The following is a 16,453-nucleotide window of genomic DNA, read 5'->3' on the forward strand; positions in this document are numbered from 1 at the left end:
CTATTCGTCTCTAAGTCTTCGATACGTTTCTTCCGTGTTGTGCCTTTTAGGACATCAATGCGTGACTCATGCCTTATCGTAAAAAACACATCTGAAATGAACTATGACGTCACTCGCATATTTGAAAACCCTCACAGCGGGGTGAACCTTATCTCTTCTGAAAGAGAAGGGTTGGAGTTCCTTGTTCCAGTGCCAGCTATCATCCAACAAGATGTTTTCCTTCACCGCCGAACATACTATGATTTATAAGCACCAAGTGACATGTTCCAACTCTTGGTCTTTCGTGTATCTCATTACTAAGATATACGATAGTTATTTGATGAACACATTTTTACATTACATTACATTAGCAGCCTGTAAATTTCTCACTGCTGGGCGAAGGCCTCCTCTCCCTTTGAGGAGAAGGTTTGGAGCATATCATCATCCACTACGCTGTTCCAATGCGGGTTGGTGGAAGATACATGTGGCAGAATTTCTATAACAAAAAAAAAACATAAAACGCCAATCACCGAACTGCAAATTCCAAAATAATTTCAAGTAGTTTCTTTAACTTAAAAAAATGCGGATGTATTTTTTTTTAATTTCAAAGTTCCGTGAGATTTTGAATAATTAAAATTGATAAAAAATAATTCTTTTTTTTTTATAGCATTGTTAAATGGAGGGGCAAAGGACCTGTTGGTAAGTCACTACTGCTCATAGATAAAGACGCCATAAGAAATTTCAACCATTCCTTACATCAACATTACCAATTATGGGAGCTAAGATGTTATGTTATCTGTACCTGTAGTTACACTGGCTCACTCACCGTTGAAACCGGAACAGAACAACACTAACTGCTGCTTAGTGGCAGAGTATTTCATGAGTGGGTTAGTACCTTCCCAGACGGGTTTGTTGACCCTACCACCAAATAAGTTGTTTTGAAATGTATTATTGTATGTTTAAGAAACTGTATAATAGTTAAATAGCCATGCTGTTTACCTACCTGATGGACGGGTAACTGGTGGTTGGACATTTAAGGGATTTTTCAGAATGGTAAGAATAGGGAAAAGACGGTTTTTTCGTTGTCCATCACAGGACACTAATTATTGTAAAAAAACAGCATTGTAAATCTATTTATTTGAAAAGAGCAACTATGCGAGTTTCTTGCCGTTTCTTCTCGCTGGACTCTGCTTTCTGAAACGGTGTTAGTGTTTTAATATCGACGATTCAAAAACGCTTCGTTGTGAAGTTTACTTGAATAAAATTGATTTGATTTGGTTCTTCTCGAATAATCTTTTCTTAACTGAGAGTGATATACTTCATTTATATACTTCATTTACTTGGTGGTAGGGCTTCGTGCAAGCCCGTCTGGGTAGGTACCACCCACTCATTAGATATTCTACCGCCAAACAGCAGTGCTCAGTATTGTTGTGTTACGGTTTGAAGGGTGAGTGAGCCAGTGTAACTACAGGCACAAGGGACATAACACTTTAGTTCCCAAGGTTGGTGGCGCATTGGCGATGAAAGGAATGGTGATATTTCTATCACCGCCATTGTCCGTGGGCGATGGTGGCCACTTACATCATCAGGTGGACCATTTGGTCGTCCGCCAACATATCTCAAAAAAAAAAAAAAACGCCTGTCAATAAGATCTGCACTTCTATCTATGCTTATAAAATAACATGTCCTCACCGACTGATTCATAATAAACATAACATAATCAGCCTGTAAATTTCCCACTGCTGGGCTAAGGCCTCCTCTCCCGTTGAGGAGAAGGTATGGAGCATATTCCACCACGCTGCTCCAATGCGGGTTGGTGGAATACACATGTGGCAGAATTTCGTTGAAATTAGACACATGCAGGTTTCCTCACGATGTTTTCCTTCACTGCCGAGCACGAGATGAATTATAAACAAATTAAGCACATGTAAATTCAGTGGTGCCTGCCTGGGTTTGAACCCGAAATCATCGGTTAAGATGCACGCGTTCTAACCGCTGGGCCATCTCGGCTCATTCATCATCGCCGAACTATTAAGGTTAGGGCCCTGAAATTTGGTGAATAGGATCGTTTTATTGAGTAGACACCAACTAAGGAAGGAATTTTGTCATTTCTACCCCTAAGGGAGTGAAATAACGGTTGAAAGTTTGTGTGGAATTCCGACATTTTTTAAATTATGGCTGTAAAATTAAAGTGGATATAAGTAGTTTAGTTTAATAGTGCACAATATAGCTGAGTTATTAACAAATCGCAAGGAATACGTAGATCTAAGGTTTGTTTACCTTTATTCCTACTTCGATTGGAACAGACCGACGACTCTTATTCTACAGATGCGAATCCAATACGAGGAGTTAGTTTCTGAGAGAGCTATGAATAACAAAAAAAAAAATTGAGGAAAATATTTCTTTTTATAACCTGTTTTGAATAGCGTATAATTTTTTTATAAAATTTCAACGACCCCACATCGAAATAAAAAAATTCGGGTCAATTCTCTTAGTCTCAAGGCAACGAATTCAACAAATTTGTTAGTTATGTGATTGTGTTTAATTATGTATGTATTTTTTATGTCACAGGTGGGTCTGGCGAATGGGCCACCTGGTGGTAAGTGGTCACGGCTGCAAAACGCGTTCCTACTGTAAGATATATGAATCATCACCATCATCACCAATACGATTTCTCCGTATAAATTACCTTGTCCAAGTAGTAACAGCCTGTAAATGCCCCACTGATGGGCTAAGGCCTCCCCTCCCTTTCGAGGAGATGGTTTGGGGTATACTCCACGATTGCTCCAATGCAGCGGTAGAATTTCGTTGAAAACACATGCAGGTTTCCTCACGATGTTTTCCTTCATCGAACACGAGATGAATTATAAACATGAATCTACCACGCCAAAATTCAAAGCCTGGGTTTGAACCTGCAATCATCTGTGAAGATCCACGCGTTCTAACCACTGGACTATCTTTACTCTCCTAATTATAAAACTATATGCAAAATATATATATTCTTTACCAATGTATTTTTTACAAATTATTTCAATTTATGAAACGGCAAATTTGAAAATATCTGCGGAATATGCCCTTGTGTCTGTAGTTATACAGGCTCACTGCGGAAACCGAAACTCAATATTGTATTGCTGCTTAATGGTTCACGTGAGTGCGTACCTCGGCGGGCTTCCGCTATCAAAATGTCAATACTCAAAACTCAAAATCAAATTCCTTTATTCGATATAGAAGCATTACACTTAATTATTGATTGTCAAATTAAACACAACCACCGATTCGGAAAAGAATGTACCTGAGAACCGGCGGAAGAAACTCAGCGAAACGTTTCTTCAGAGAAATAGCCAGAAGGCGATAGTTTCATTCCCAAGGTGTGTTATTAATCATAAACACAATAATTGTATAATAACCTTAGGCACACAAGCGTTCCCTAACATTTTTTTAAAATTTGGCAACACACGACAGAGTTTCTGTTTCTATGCAGTCGAGTAACAGTAGTAACAAGTTTGTGTTTGTTCCTTATACCAATGTTATGAGTCACATTTTCTCATAAAATCATTAATATTTTTCCGCAAATACATACATAACGTTACAGAATATATTTCGCAATCGAATCAAAATCGTAGCTGTTTAGTTGTTTTCCTGTCCTACTAGCTCAACGAACCAGTTTCGAATCCGTCGTTGTTGAATCGAAATAAAACGTACCGTAACAGTGATGAATTAGAATTGATTTCCAGTTCTCACTTATCAGTAGTTTTTTAAATAAATTAATTACAATATATATTAAGGCGAAATATCGCTCACTGATTCATCACGAAATCTCAGAAACTATAACAACTACAAACATTTTAAACAATTATTTTAAGACACTTTCTGCCTCGCACAACCACTCTGTGGAACCAGCTTTCGCCGACGGTTTTTCCGAACCGATACGACTTAGGAACCTTCAAGAAAAGAGCGTACTCTTTCCTGAAAGGTCGGCAACGCACCTGCAAGCCCCCCGGTGTTGCAGATGTCCATGGGCGGTGGTAGTCACTTTCCATCAGGTGAGCCTCCTGCTCGTTTGCCTCCTCTAACATAAAAAAAAAAAAAAAAACTTGAAATTTGTCTGGTAGGTTCCTTATAGGCTGTAGACATCCGCTAAGAATTCGGATTGTATGAAACTAGGTAGAGTTTACTAAGGGGATAAAAGGGGGTTGGCAATTCGTGTTTTATAAATTTCGCACGAGTAAAGCTGCAGATTCAGATAGTTATTAAATACTCTTGCTGCATTTACTTATTGAGAAATGCTTGACATTTTTCGAGAAAATTGCTACTGTCGAGTACTTTTGAATCGTCGTTTTAAGATACGTTTTAAGATAGGTTTTAAATTTGAAGTTACCACCAGTTTAGAATTTAGAATCAAAAATCAAAATCAAAATATAGTTTATTCAAGTAGTCTTTTACAAGCACTTTTGAATCGTCATTTAACAAACTATATCAATTAAAGCTAACACCGGTTCGGAAAGTAGTTTCTACCGAGAAGAACCGGCAAAATCAGTAGTTACTCATTTCAATCTGCATGGAAATTTGTTAGGTTAGGTTAGGTTAGTATTCATACTAACAAGTAGTATTTATCTATACTAATATTATATAGAGATACAATTTGTTTGTTTGTATCCTTGGTAGGGCTTTATGCAAGCCCGTCTGGGTAAGTACCACCCTCTAATCAGATAGTCTACCTCTAAACATCTGTGTTCCTGTTTGAATGGACATAACATCTTAGTTCCCAAGGTTGGTGGCGCATTGGCGATTTAAGGAATGGTTAATATTTCTTAAAGCACCATTGTCTATGGGTCGTGGTGACCACTTACCATCAGGTGGCCCATTTGGGTAAACGCCGGAACTAATGATTCAAGTTACATTATTCTTAAGTGCTTTAGGAATTTTTAATACGATTTAATTAACCCATGAGAAGCCGGGGCGGGTTGCCAGTCATCTATATAATATTTTATCGAATAATAAGGCCTTGTTAAAGTTAATTAAAGTTTTCTTAGCGTGTGATGAAATTTTATATGAATAATTGTAAGTTAAATTATTGAAACACTGACAAATCCGTATAATATCGCTAGTTAAAGAAAAAAAACTATTTTATTATAGAAAAAAGCAAAACGCGGTCAACGTACCTAAGGTTGGAAATATGCTCGATGAATTGACCCTTATTGTAAATGGGATAGAGTTGATTTTATATCGCCATATTGGGCTTAGAGAAAGGTGGGAAAACGACTAGATTGTGTGAGAAACCTAGTTCACAAGTACGGCTGTGCTCCATTGGATATATGTTGCGATGCTAAGCGATATGACGCGGATGTTATTTTGGTTTGGAGATTGAAATATACTTGTTGAACCTGTGACTTTAGCCGAGCTAAATTTATAAAACTCTATATGACTATAGTACACATACCTTCATCCCCTATTTACCTCGTCGAGTGATGAAGTAAACAAAAGTTAAACTCAAACTATCTCCACACCAAATTTCATCTAAATCGGTTCAGCGGTTTCAGCGTCAAGAGGTAACAGACAGTTACTTTCGCATTTATAATGTTAGTAGGGAAATATAACAAATAAATATCGGACAACATCACATACATCACTCTGATCCCAATGTAAGTAGCTAAAGCACTTGTGTTATGGAGAATCAGAAGTAACGACGGCACCACAAACACCCGGACACGAGACAACGTAGAAAACTAATGAACTTTTTCTACATCGACTCGGCCGGGAATCGAACCCGGGACCTCGGACTGGCGTATCCATGAAAACCGGAACACACTACTCGATCACGGAGGTCGTCAAATAAATGTATTTATTATATGAACTACTATATACATGTGTGCTCAAAAACAGATGCCCTCTCTAATGCACGCAAGAACACCTGACGTACTCAACTTCAGTGTTCAGACAGCTGCGAGGATACGCAGGTAGGCATGGTTACCTCGATCCCCGTACCCATTCCAACCAGTCCAAACAGACCCCACTGCGGTAGATACTTATTAAGATTCACATAAAATACTTTTTCTTACCTCTGTACTCCGTTTCCACAAAGCGTAAAACAAATTCGCTTCCCGTTTGGATCTTTTAAACTACGCAATGGATCTTAATGCGGTTTCCATCAACGAACAGAGCGATTCAAGAGGAAGGTTTATATGTATAATACATACGTATTATAGTTGAGAAACGCCGAGAATTCCAACTTTCTTAGACGAAGAAAAAAGGAATTAGTTTTCTAAAAGTTGTATGTATAACCCACCCGGTAGCTACATTACTTTTTTTTTACATTAACAGCCTGTAAATTTCCCACTGCTGGGCTAAGGCCTCCTCTCCCTTTGAGAAGGTTTGGAGTATGCATATTGGTGGAATACACATGTGGCAGAATTTCGTTGAAATTAGACACATGAAGGTTTCCTCGCGATGTTTTCCTTCACCGCCGAGCACGAGATGAATTATAAACACAAATGAAGCACATGAAAATTCAGTGGTGCCTGCCTGGGTTTGAACCGCCTGGGACAACTAGTGTATAATATTCGTACATACATGAAAACGTCGGCAACGAATATCGATTCAAAAATATATATATTCTGCTTGCCTGGGTTTGAACCCGAAATCATCGGTTACGATGCACGCGTTCTAACCATTGGGCCATCTCGGCTCTTAATACCGGCCCGATAGCATGTATAGATATAAATATAAATGTGAAGGATTATGTCTGTAATTCAATCAGGCGCGAACAACTTGACAAATTCTATTATCATTTGGAAATCGATTATTTTAATTTAATAAAAAGAATTCGATTTTTAGTCGATGTTTATGTGATGTTTCCTATCATACCCACAATATATACGTAAATGTAATCATTGTTTATATGTTATCTATAACATATACAAGTTGTATATCAATGTACTTGATGATATATGTATGTACATTTGTTTCGTTTACTTTGCTCGAATAAATAAATAAAAAATAAAACTCATTAAGTATAAATTATTCTGTAACAAAACCTCCGATCTACGATTTTTCCAAACTGGGCCAGTAACTTTTTACCCTTCTTGGTTCCCTTTCCCCAGGACGTGTTCAAACATGCTTTTTAAAACAACAAAGTACCCTGGACGTTTTGTGATACAATTTTACTTAAACATATGAATTTGACACAATACCTGGAGCAGTTACCAGTGTTTATCTGGCGGTACCGTAATTTTGAACTCACCCAAAGCCTTACGTATATAAGGCTCTTAAGTCAGTCAAACACTTTAATAAGTTTCGTTAACTAAGTCAGAGTGTCTGCCGTTATCCAGCCGGGCTCAACTATAACAAAGTAATCGCTGTGATTGGCCAACGCTTTTGATTGGCTATCGCAGATTTAGTCAAATCAACGTCTAATAATCGATATATTAATCAATGTAGTCAAAATCTATTCTAGTTACTAATAATAAAGTTTTATAATAGAACCATTTAGTAAATTAGCGAAATCGTAGCAATTTTAACGAACATATCTACCAAAATCTTACGCGTAATAGTTAAAGCATCCAGTGTTTCAGTAATACAGAAATACTACTATTATAGGATCTTTTGTTCTCACTGGATAAACTCGTTACGGGATTCCCTCACAAGAAGTCGCGCTCTAGTAAACCGGAATACCCACTAAAAAAATGCGTCGCGACATTTTCACTAGCAACCGGACGACTGGAAGTGTTCAAGGTCCTTTCCAGACGGTTGGTTTGCCGTCGACCCGGGAATGAGGAAAGAGAGACTGTACTTGAGCACAAAGACTCCAGCTCAATTGATAATTTTCCAAAGAGGACACGAATGTGGAATTGGTCAGAAAATATCATATTTGTAGCATATCGCGCTATAAGTTTAATGGACGAACGTATTTACAATGTGATTTTGAAATCGACTTCGCAAAAAGGTTAGTATAAAAAGATACTATTTACTTGGTATGTAGTACATAACTACGTTATATAGAATTATTGTTACGAATGTCTAAGTGAGAATGTATCAAGTTTTCAATTGACTTTGATAAAGACAATCTGAGCTAAATATTTTTTGTATCTGTAGGCGCTACCTACGAGTATACGTTTATTCAAAATATTTTAGGAAGTTTGTAATGATGAAACTTCTTTTAAATGAAATTTTTGTTTCTTATACAGCCGTAGTACCGCTCTCCACGGCCAGTAATTTTTTTCCGCAAAATTCCGCAAGAATCCTCTTTAATTTTCTGCACATCGACGTCTGAAGCTCCTCAAAATGAGACCATAACCGATTTTTTATATTCAGCCATCCCATAATCACACAAAAATCGGCATACGCTATTAATATAATAAGATTAAACATTCCTTACAGCACACCAATGCGCCATTAAAATTTGGAACCATGGTGTTATGTTCCTGCAGCCTACTGCTTAATTGGCTTGAATACTCTTTAAACTTGTTTTTCTGTTTAGCGTTAGAATATCTGAGACTTAGACGGACAAAGGCCAACCACCCGTAAATTATTAATAAACAATATATTCGCTCAGTGAAATTTGATCTTTATCAAAACATATTTGTTTTTGATAATTCTAAAGTTCCTTTATAGCTAACACACAACAAAAAAAAAAAAAGAAATTCAATTGGCAGAAGACGAAAGGCTACTGAACTGTTTCATCTTTAGTCTGTTGATTTATTACGAGAACATGAAGTTTACGCTTGTCACGTCAATGGTATAAATTTAAAGGGGTTGAAACTGCGAAACGCATATAATTTTTTTTGGGGGGGGTCGTCAAGTTTTGAGTATAAGAGAGTATAGCCTATAGTCTTTCCATGAGGTTCAAGTTCGCTTCAAACAAAATTTCATCAAATGAAGTTCAATACTTTGGCCGTAGTTACATATTATACTTTAAGACCTTCTCCGAAACACGTTGCATATTCTGGTGTAAGTTTTATCGCTAATTAAAAAATTACTAAGCCAATAGGCTTAGTAATTTTTTTTTTAGATATTTTATGGCGGACGAGCAAATGGGGAATTAATGGTAAGGGTTCACGATCGCCTTTAGACAATCGCGCTGCAAGAAATATTAACCATTCCTTACATCGCCAATGCACCACCAATCTTGGGAACTAATATGTTCTGTCTTAGCGTAGATTTGTTTAAGAATATTTTCCAAAAACGAGTTCTTGAACCTAATGTCAATAAAATTTATCTTTTCCAAAAGCATTCCACTCGCAAACAACGACGGTTATGGTTTTATTATATTAAATGATAAGAACAGATAAGAACTGAAAAACTAATAGAATTAAATTTGAATATCTTAAAAAATATGTAAAATTTTTTTTTATTGTTATAGTCCGATTGGCAAGCGTTCTGATGTTATATGATCATCAGCGCCCTTGGACAATGGCATTCCACGAACTGACAACCATCCCTTACAACCTGAACGCATCACCAATTTTAGGAACTATATTATTGTGCTTGAGCCTGTAGATTCAAAGGCAGTATTACTTTTTAGTGGGAGACTGTGTTAAGAGGAGTTGTTACACGAAATCCAATCCAAGTCAAGCAATTTAATTTTGAAAATGCATCTTAAGCATATTGGAACGATTACATGAAATTCTGCATAATGGTCAGAGCTCAGAAAAGGGACAAAAATGTCTATCACGAGACCCCAGCGTATGTAAAACTAGTATGAAATTAAAGTACGAATGAATGAAGTAATACTCCTTAAACGACATTTTTATTTTTTAATTCGGAACAGTGGTTTCGGAGATACACGTTCCGTGTAAGTTAATAAAGCATGCGTGGGATAAGGCTGAGTGCAGGCAGATATCAGACAACCTGTACATCGCTTCGAAGCTATACGTCTTTTGAAAAAAAAAACTACGATGCGCGCGCGCAGTGACGTGACGGTACGCGATGAAGTTGAATAATGTTTTATTATTATTATATCATTGTAATTAATTATTTGTATGCAATTAAAACAATTTTATATATTAATTACGCATTTTTTTTTTTTGGACAATTGACTATCTGATTTAAGTGGTCACTTCCCATAGACATTGACGCTGTAAGAAATATTAAACACTTCTTACATCACCAATACTCCACTAACCTTGGAAACATATTAATGTTATATCCCTTGTGCCAACAAGCGAGTGAGCAAGTCAGTCACCTTTCAAACCGCAACACAACAGTACTGCTGTATGGCCGTAGAATATCTGATGAGTTGCTACCTACCCAGACGGTCTTGCACAAAGCCCTACCACCGAGTCAGAACGCAATACCTACATAAGTACAACTATTTATATATAAATATATAATTTATATGACTTGGAAGATAATTTATCTTGACTGATCAACGCAAGCTCATATTTGCAGTATGCATAACTTTGTACGAATTATACCTGAACGGAATCGGGAAGGGCGACTAGTATTAAATACGTATTCAATTAAATTAAAACCTCCACTACAAGGACTTTACGTAATAAGTTCCTCTTTATCAGAGAATGCCGAATGTCAATTCAAACGCAACGGACGTGTTGCTATCAGGTTGCTGATTGGCGAGCATTTCTCGATAATAACATAACCGGATAACAGTATTTGAAACTTAAAAATAAACCCCAAGGTACTATATGAAAACGACTGGTTGTCGCCGGCGGCTTCGCTTGTGTTTAAGGAGTTGATTGTATGGTGTTAGGCATGTAAAAATTGCTTATCCTTTCTTGGTGTTCAAGCTTATTTTATATTTTATTTAATCAAATCGGGTTCATTTGTTTAGCTGTGCAAGAGTTACTTTTTTTTACTTTATTTATAATATTAAGTAGTATAGATTTAAGTATAGTTATAAACAATTACAAATTAACAGATTAAGCAAGTCTATTTACATTACATTACATTAGCAGCCTGTAAATTTCCCACTGCTGGGCTAAGGCCTCCGCTCCCTTTGAGGAGAACGTTTGGAGCATATTCCACCACATGCAGGTTCCCTCACGATGTTGTCCTTCACAGAGCACGAGATGAATTGTAAACACAAATTAAGCACATGAAAATTCACTAATGCTTGCCTGGTTTTCAACCCGTATTGATCGGTCAAGACGCACGCGTTCTAACCAATGGGCCATCTTGATTCCTATATGTATATTCGGGGTAAAACCCTAGTCTCAACCAATTATGAATAAGAAATTGAGATTGTTCACTTCTTCATTAAATCTATAAAATCTGATTAATCACGAAAACTCAGAAACTATAAAACCTACAAACTTGAAATTTGGCAAGTAGGTTCCTTATAGGGTGTAGACATCCGCTACGAATGGATTTTACGAAACTACACCCGTAAGGGGGTAAAACAGGGGTTGAAGTTTGTGTTTTATAAATTTCGCGCGGGTAAAGCAGCAGGTTCAGATAGTACTGTATATACATTATCAGAGGTACAGATAATGACTACTTCTCCCCCTCCTCCACACAACTGCTAACTCACAAACGCAGTCAAGGGGTATATGTTACCAATAGTATCTGGTGGACTATCTTTAACGAAACTTTCGTTTGAATCAAATAAAAGACCGCCGTTGTGAGTTTGTGTAAGATTTCACTTCTCACTCGTGAATTTTGATACGTGTATGCTACATATTTTATAATTATTAAGATTTTTGATGTAATAAGTAGACGGACGGGCAAATGGGCAACCTTATGGTAAATGGCACAATATATGGTGATGTGGCTTTGAAATAACTGTTTTGAACAAGAATTCTCGTAAACTTTTGTATGAATCAAATAGAAGAGTGCTGTTGTGCGTTTGTGTAAGATTTCATTTTTCACTCGTGAATTGTTGACAACATATTTACATATTACATAAAAAGGGTATATTTGGTGGTAGGGCTTTCAGCAAGCCCGCCTTAATAGGTACCACCCACTCAAATCAAATCAAATCAATTTTTTTTCAAGTAAACTTCACAATGAACCGTTTCGGAAAGCAGCCTCCAGCGAGAAGAAACGGCAAGAAACTCGCATAGTTATAGCTCTTTTCAAATAAACAGATTTACAATGCTGTTTTTTTACAATAATCAGTGTCCTGTGATGGAACCCGAGCCTAAATCCAGGCGTTTTTTTTCTAAAAAGTACTCTTTTAATGAATAATAAGATTTATTTATTAATTTATTCTTAATGAACTTTTTAAATTTTGTAAATGGTAAATTGGTTACATTTCCCGGTATCTTATTATATATGCGTATACCATTGCCCAAAAACGTTCTCTGTACCGTATGCGAACGGAAAGCAGGGGTTACAAGTTTATTCTTATTTCTTCTTAACTCATTAGACATTGTACCGCCAAACCGCAATACATAGCATCGTGGTGTGGTGTGAAGGGTGAGTGAGCCAGTGTAACCACAGGCACAAGGGACATAACATCTTAATTCCCAATTTTGGTGGCGCATTGGCGATGTAAGGAATGGTTAATATTTGTAACAACGCCAATGTCTATGGGCGGTGGTGACCATTTACCATCAGGTAAAAAAGGTAGATTAAAAGGTATATTTGGTGGCTCTCAGCAAGCCCTAAAATAATAATAATTCCTAAAATAATTTTAAAAAAAATCAATCGTATAATATATATTTATATATAAAAATGCCCCATTGCCCACAATTGGGCTTAGGATTATTATTTTCTAAAGTTTGATAGATTTTTATTCTAAGCATGTTTAATTACGACGTTTGCCTTCATCACCGAGCACCAATTACAAAAACACAAATTAAACACTTGAAAACTCAATTGTGTTTAAAAGTCTTTTAAAATAAAAATGTTTAATATCGAAGAGATTTTATTTTGTATGTTCGTCTTTCGAAATCATTAGTTTCAAATGACTGGCATGTTTTTGCTAACACGCAACATGGATCCAATTTCTTTTTTTTTTTTAACTTGATATTTTCTTCGAGTAATAATGAGAAGATCTTACGAAGACATTTTTTTTTAAATATTATGTTCATTGTTATTTCTTTTTTTTTTTTTAAATAAATAACGAAATAATATTGTTTTACTCATTTGCTTTACTATCGAATTAAAAAAAAAAACTTCAGCGTTATTTAAAAATTAATCGATATTTGTTTTAAAAAAAATTGTATTTATTCCTTGTGTCAAGTTTTTAAAATTTAAAAACGTTGCTTTTAGTTAAAATGCGTAATAAAGTTTATATTTTATATTATAACATAACAGCATAGCTCTTCTATTACTGTTATCGGGTAATTCTAATTACACGCATGTTAATATGTTATAGTTATCGCAATAATATTTTATTTAAAACAGTTCAATTATAACGCATTTAAGTTTAGACCAACATTCCGCTACACGGTTAGTTTAACTGTACACGATAGTTACAAAACTATTTCGATTACAGACATGACTTGCTCAAAATATTAAAAGAATTTTTAGATTATTGATTCCATGAGCCAGTCACTGACTACACAATTTTTATGTAATACAATACCCCCACAAGTGTATTTATTATCCAAACGATAACTACACATACGGGAAGTCACTCACACTAACGCAAAATTACATAGAAAAACAGCCGTTCTCTCCTAGCCGATATACGTAGTATAGAAAAAAAACTTCAAAATAGTACGGCTTCACTCATTTTCTTACTTTACGATAGGAAATTAAAACAGTCGAGTATGAACTACGAGGGCCTTTAAAGTTCACTTTTGTTCGTCACAGAGGTGGTTCTATCCCTTTCGCACGACCGAATGCTTTCGAGTTTTCCCGTTCACGATTCAACTCAAAATACGCCAAAAAATGACGTCGATCCAAATGTTTCGAAAACAGTGTCTCGACTCTCGCGTATCAGTCGACGAGTACGGCGCGCTCACTCGCCACTCATTATTTGGAATTTTCCAATTCACTGATTATTACAAATAGTAAGTTTTACAAACAAATCCGTGTCCGTTTGCATTTTTTTCGCGACTAGTGCCAAATATGAAAGTCGTAAGTGATGAAGTTAATAGGGTCGCTTCTCGCCCAGCAAGCCGTGCTAACCGGCGGATTTTAGACGGCCGCCGCTAGCGCTATTCGAATAGATAATAGCGACTGTCTCAAACCGGTCGGTTATCGCATAGAAAATTCTGACAGTTCAGAGCCGTCACGAGAAATGATGTCGTTTTTATTACATTTTTTGATAAATTATTATTCTCGTTTCGATCCGGCGACATCGGCTTATCGATTTTCCTATTTAACGCGCCACTGTATTTTGTACATTTTCGAAAGATCGACGTCTCTGTGTCTAAGCGCTTTCGAAAAACGTTTCATAAGTATTTTCTCGCGGCGAACGGACGTCGAGCGGGTTATTGTAAATTGGTAATAATTTCGTTCATTACAGAGTAATACAGTGCTAGAATATGGGTTAATACTCTACAAGGAATACCCGTTAGTGCAATCGTTGACAAAGTGTTTAGATTAGAAATATTAAGCATGTTTGTTTTGTGGTAACTGTGAGAGTTTTATTATTTTGTTTGTATATTAATTGTGTATAGTGCATTCCGTTTGTGAAAGTATACAGCAGAATTTTCTTTTTATGATCACGGATGGTCATATTAGTGGCATCGGATGCATTACTTGTAATCAACGTTCGTACGATTTCTGTAAGTATTACATTACACATTTAAAATATTACTTAAAACGCAAATTAAGTATCGGAATGACCGATTATGAAAACATTAGGTACCTAAATTTTTTTTTATCATTGTTATTTGTAACAACACAGTACAGACTATATTATCTTCATTAAACAAACTTTTTTTCTAACAAAAATGACACCATGCCCTTAATCATAATGACCTTTAACCAACACACATGTGTACCAACTTCTAATACGAAAATATTTTTTTATTGCTAGTTGTTTTTTTTTTATTTTAATAACTCATGGACATAGGATATATAAAAAGCTATGGCCTTGTACATGTTTATGACAATAACTTAATAAGTGTTTTAATACTTTCCACTTTACATGCAAGAACAATTTCATTATTAAATGATAACATCAAACTGTCCCAAAATAAACATTATTTATTTAAAAGACCAAAGTTTTTGACCTTTACATGTATAAGAGCCAAATATATTTTAAATAAATATGTGGTTTTTATAACATTTTAATTATCATCACATAATTTTTTAATACCTTATAACCCTTTCTCTTTAAATGCCTTGAAGCAAAAGGAAAAAGAATTACAGCCTTGTAATATATGCTTAACAGTTATATTAAGATTTAGTACTAAAACATGCATTTAAAAAAAAATGTTTAGAGCAAAACAAATAGTTTTTATATCTAATGTGTGTCTATATATGCTTTGTACCTATTTTAGTATAAATTATTTACTAAAACAGGTTCTATATATATATATATATATATATATAAACAACTTAATATAACATTTTGGTATAACGAATAATTATTTAAATTTATGTTAATTCAAATGTCTTGGTAATCCATATTATCTGTGGATTAATATTCTTGTGAGTAATAAAAACTAGATATTGCAGAATCAAGTTATCGTATATATATATATATTAAAATTCAAAATACATAAGATTTTAATACATGTTTGTGAATTTTTTTGAATCTATAAATAAATTGTGCCATATTAACGGCTTCATTTACATCAAACGATTTCTTGTTTGCAATAAAATCTATTTTTAGCATTCGAAAATATTTTTGCTCACATTTCAAATTCAAAAATTCTGAACGAATTTATTATATTGTTATAAATAATTATATATATAATGTAAATTAATAATTTCAATTCTTATTCTCTGTTAGGTTGATAAAAATTATACTTCAACATTGAATTAAAGCAATGTATATAATTTAATTAAATCATTCGGTCAGAATTATGGGAATATTTTTTTTTAACTTTTAAATAAAATAACATATTTATTTCTTTAATTGATGATAAAATAACGGCCATTTTTTCTGAATGTAATTATCATTTATTATTTATATCATAAATTAATTTTATATACGCTTAAATATCTTAGAGAATGCTTACGTAGTTACTATCTAAAATTTTTTTTTTTAATAGATAATCTATATAGCTATATATCTATATATAGATATATATATGTCATCTGTATTATCGTGGCATTATAATTACTATAATTTGTAACTATAGAAGATAAATTTACAATTTATGAGATAACTGTTATAAGATGTTCAAATACAGATAAGATTTGGTTAATTCAATTTTTATTGTATTTAAATTCGAAAAATTTGTAGATATCTAGAAATAAAATATAATCTACTAAAATATGTTCTTATCAAACCATATATAACAATTTTATCTCTTGTATCTTAAAAATAAATTATAAAGGTTGTATATTTGTTGGTGGTTTTCTTCTACAGTTTTGGAAAAGTTAAAGTTCATAACTCGTTTAGTAGGAATTAACGTTTAATAATTTTTAAACTAACTTTAAGTAGTTAAGT

At 34.6% G+C, this 16,453-nt stretch overlaps 1 protein-coding gene across 3 annotated transcripts in view; it reads left to right on the forward strand.

Moving 5' to 3' along the window:
* Positions 1–13,755: 13,755 nt before the first annotated feature.
* The window catches only part of LOC113396149 (uncharacterized), a 110,830-nt gene continuing 108,132 nt past the window's right edge, over positions 13,756–16,453 (forward strand). Inside the window, exons 1-2 of one of the 3 annotated variants that reach the window (XM_026633974.2) lie at positions 13,756–13,895; positions 14,354–14,615. The gene's annotated coding sequence lies outside the window, so the exon portion shown is untranslated. Of the gene's footprint in view, positions 13,963–13,989; positions 14,616–16,453 lie in introns of those variants that run through there. The other 2 variants (XM_026633975.2, XM_064219785.1) reach the window with 2 other exon arrangements.

Source organism: Vanessa tameamea, chromosome 29 (genome assembly GCF_037043105.1).
Source record: "Vanessa tameamea isolate UH-Manoa-2023 chromosome 29, ilVanTame1 primary haplotype, whole genome shotgun sequence".
Taxonomy (NCBI): domain Eukaryota; kingdom Metazoa; phylum Arthropoda; class Insecta; order Lepidoptera; family Nymphalidae; genus Vanessa; species Vanessa tameamea.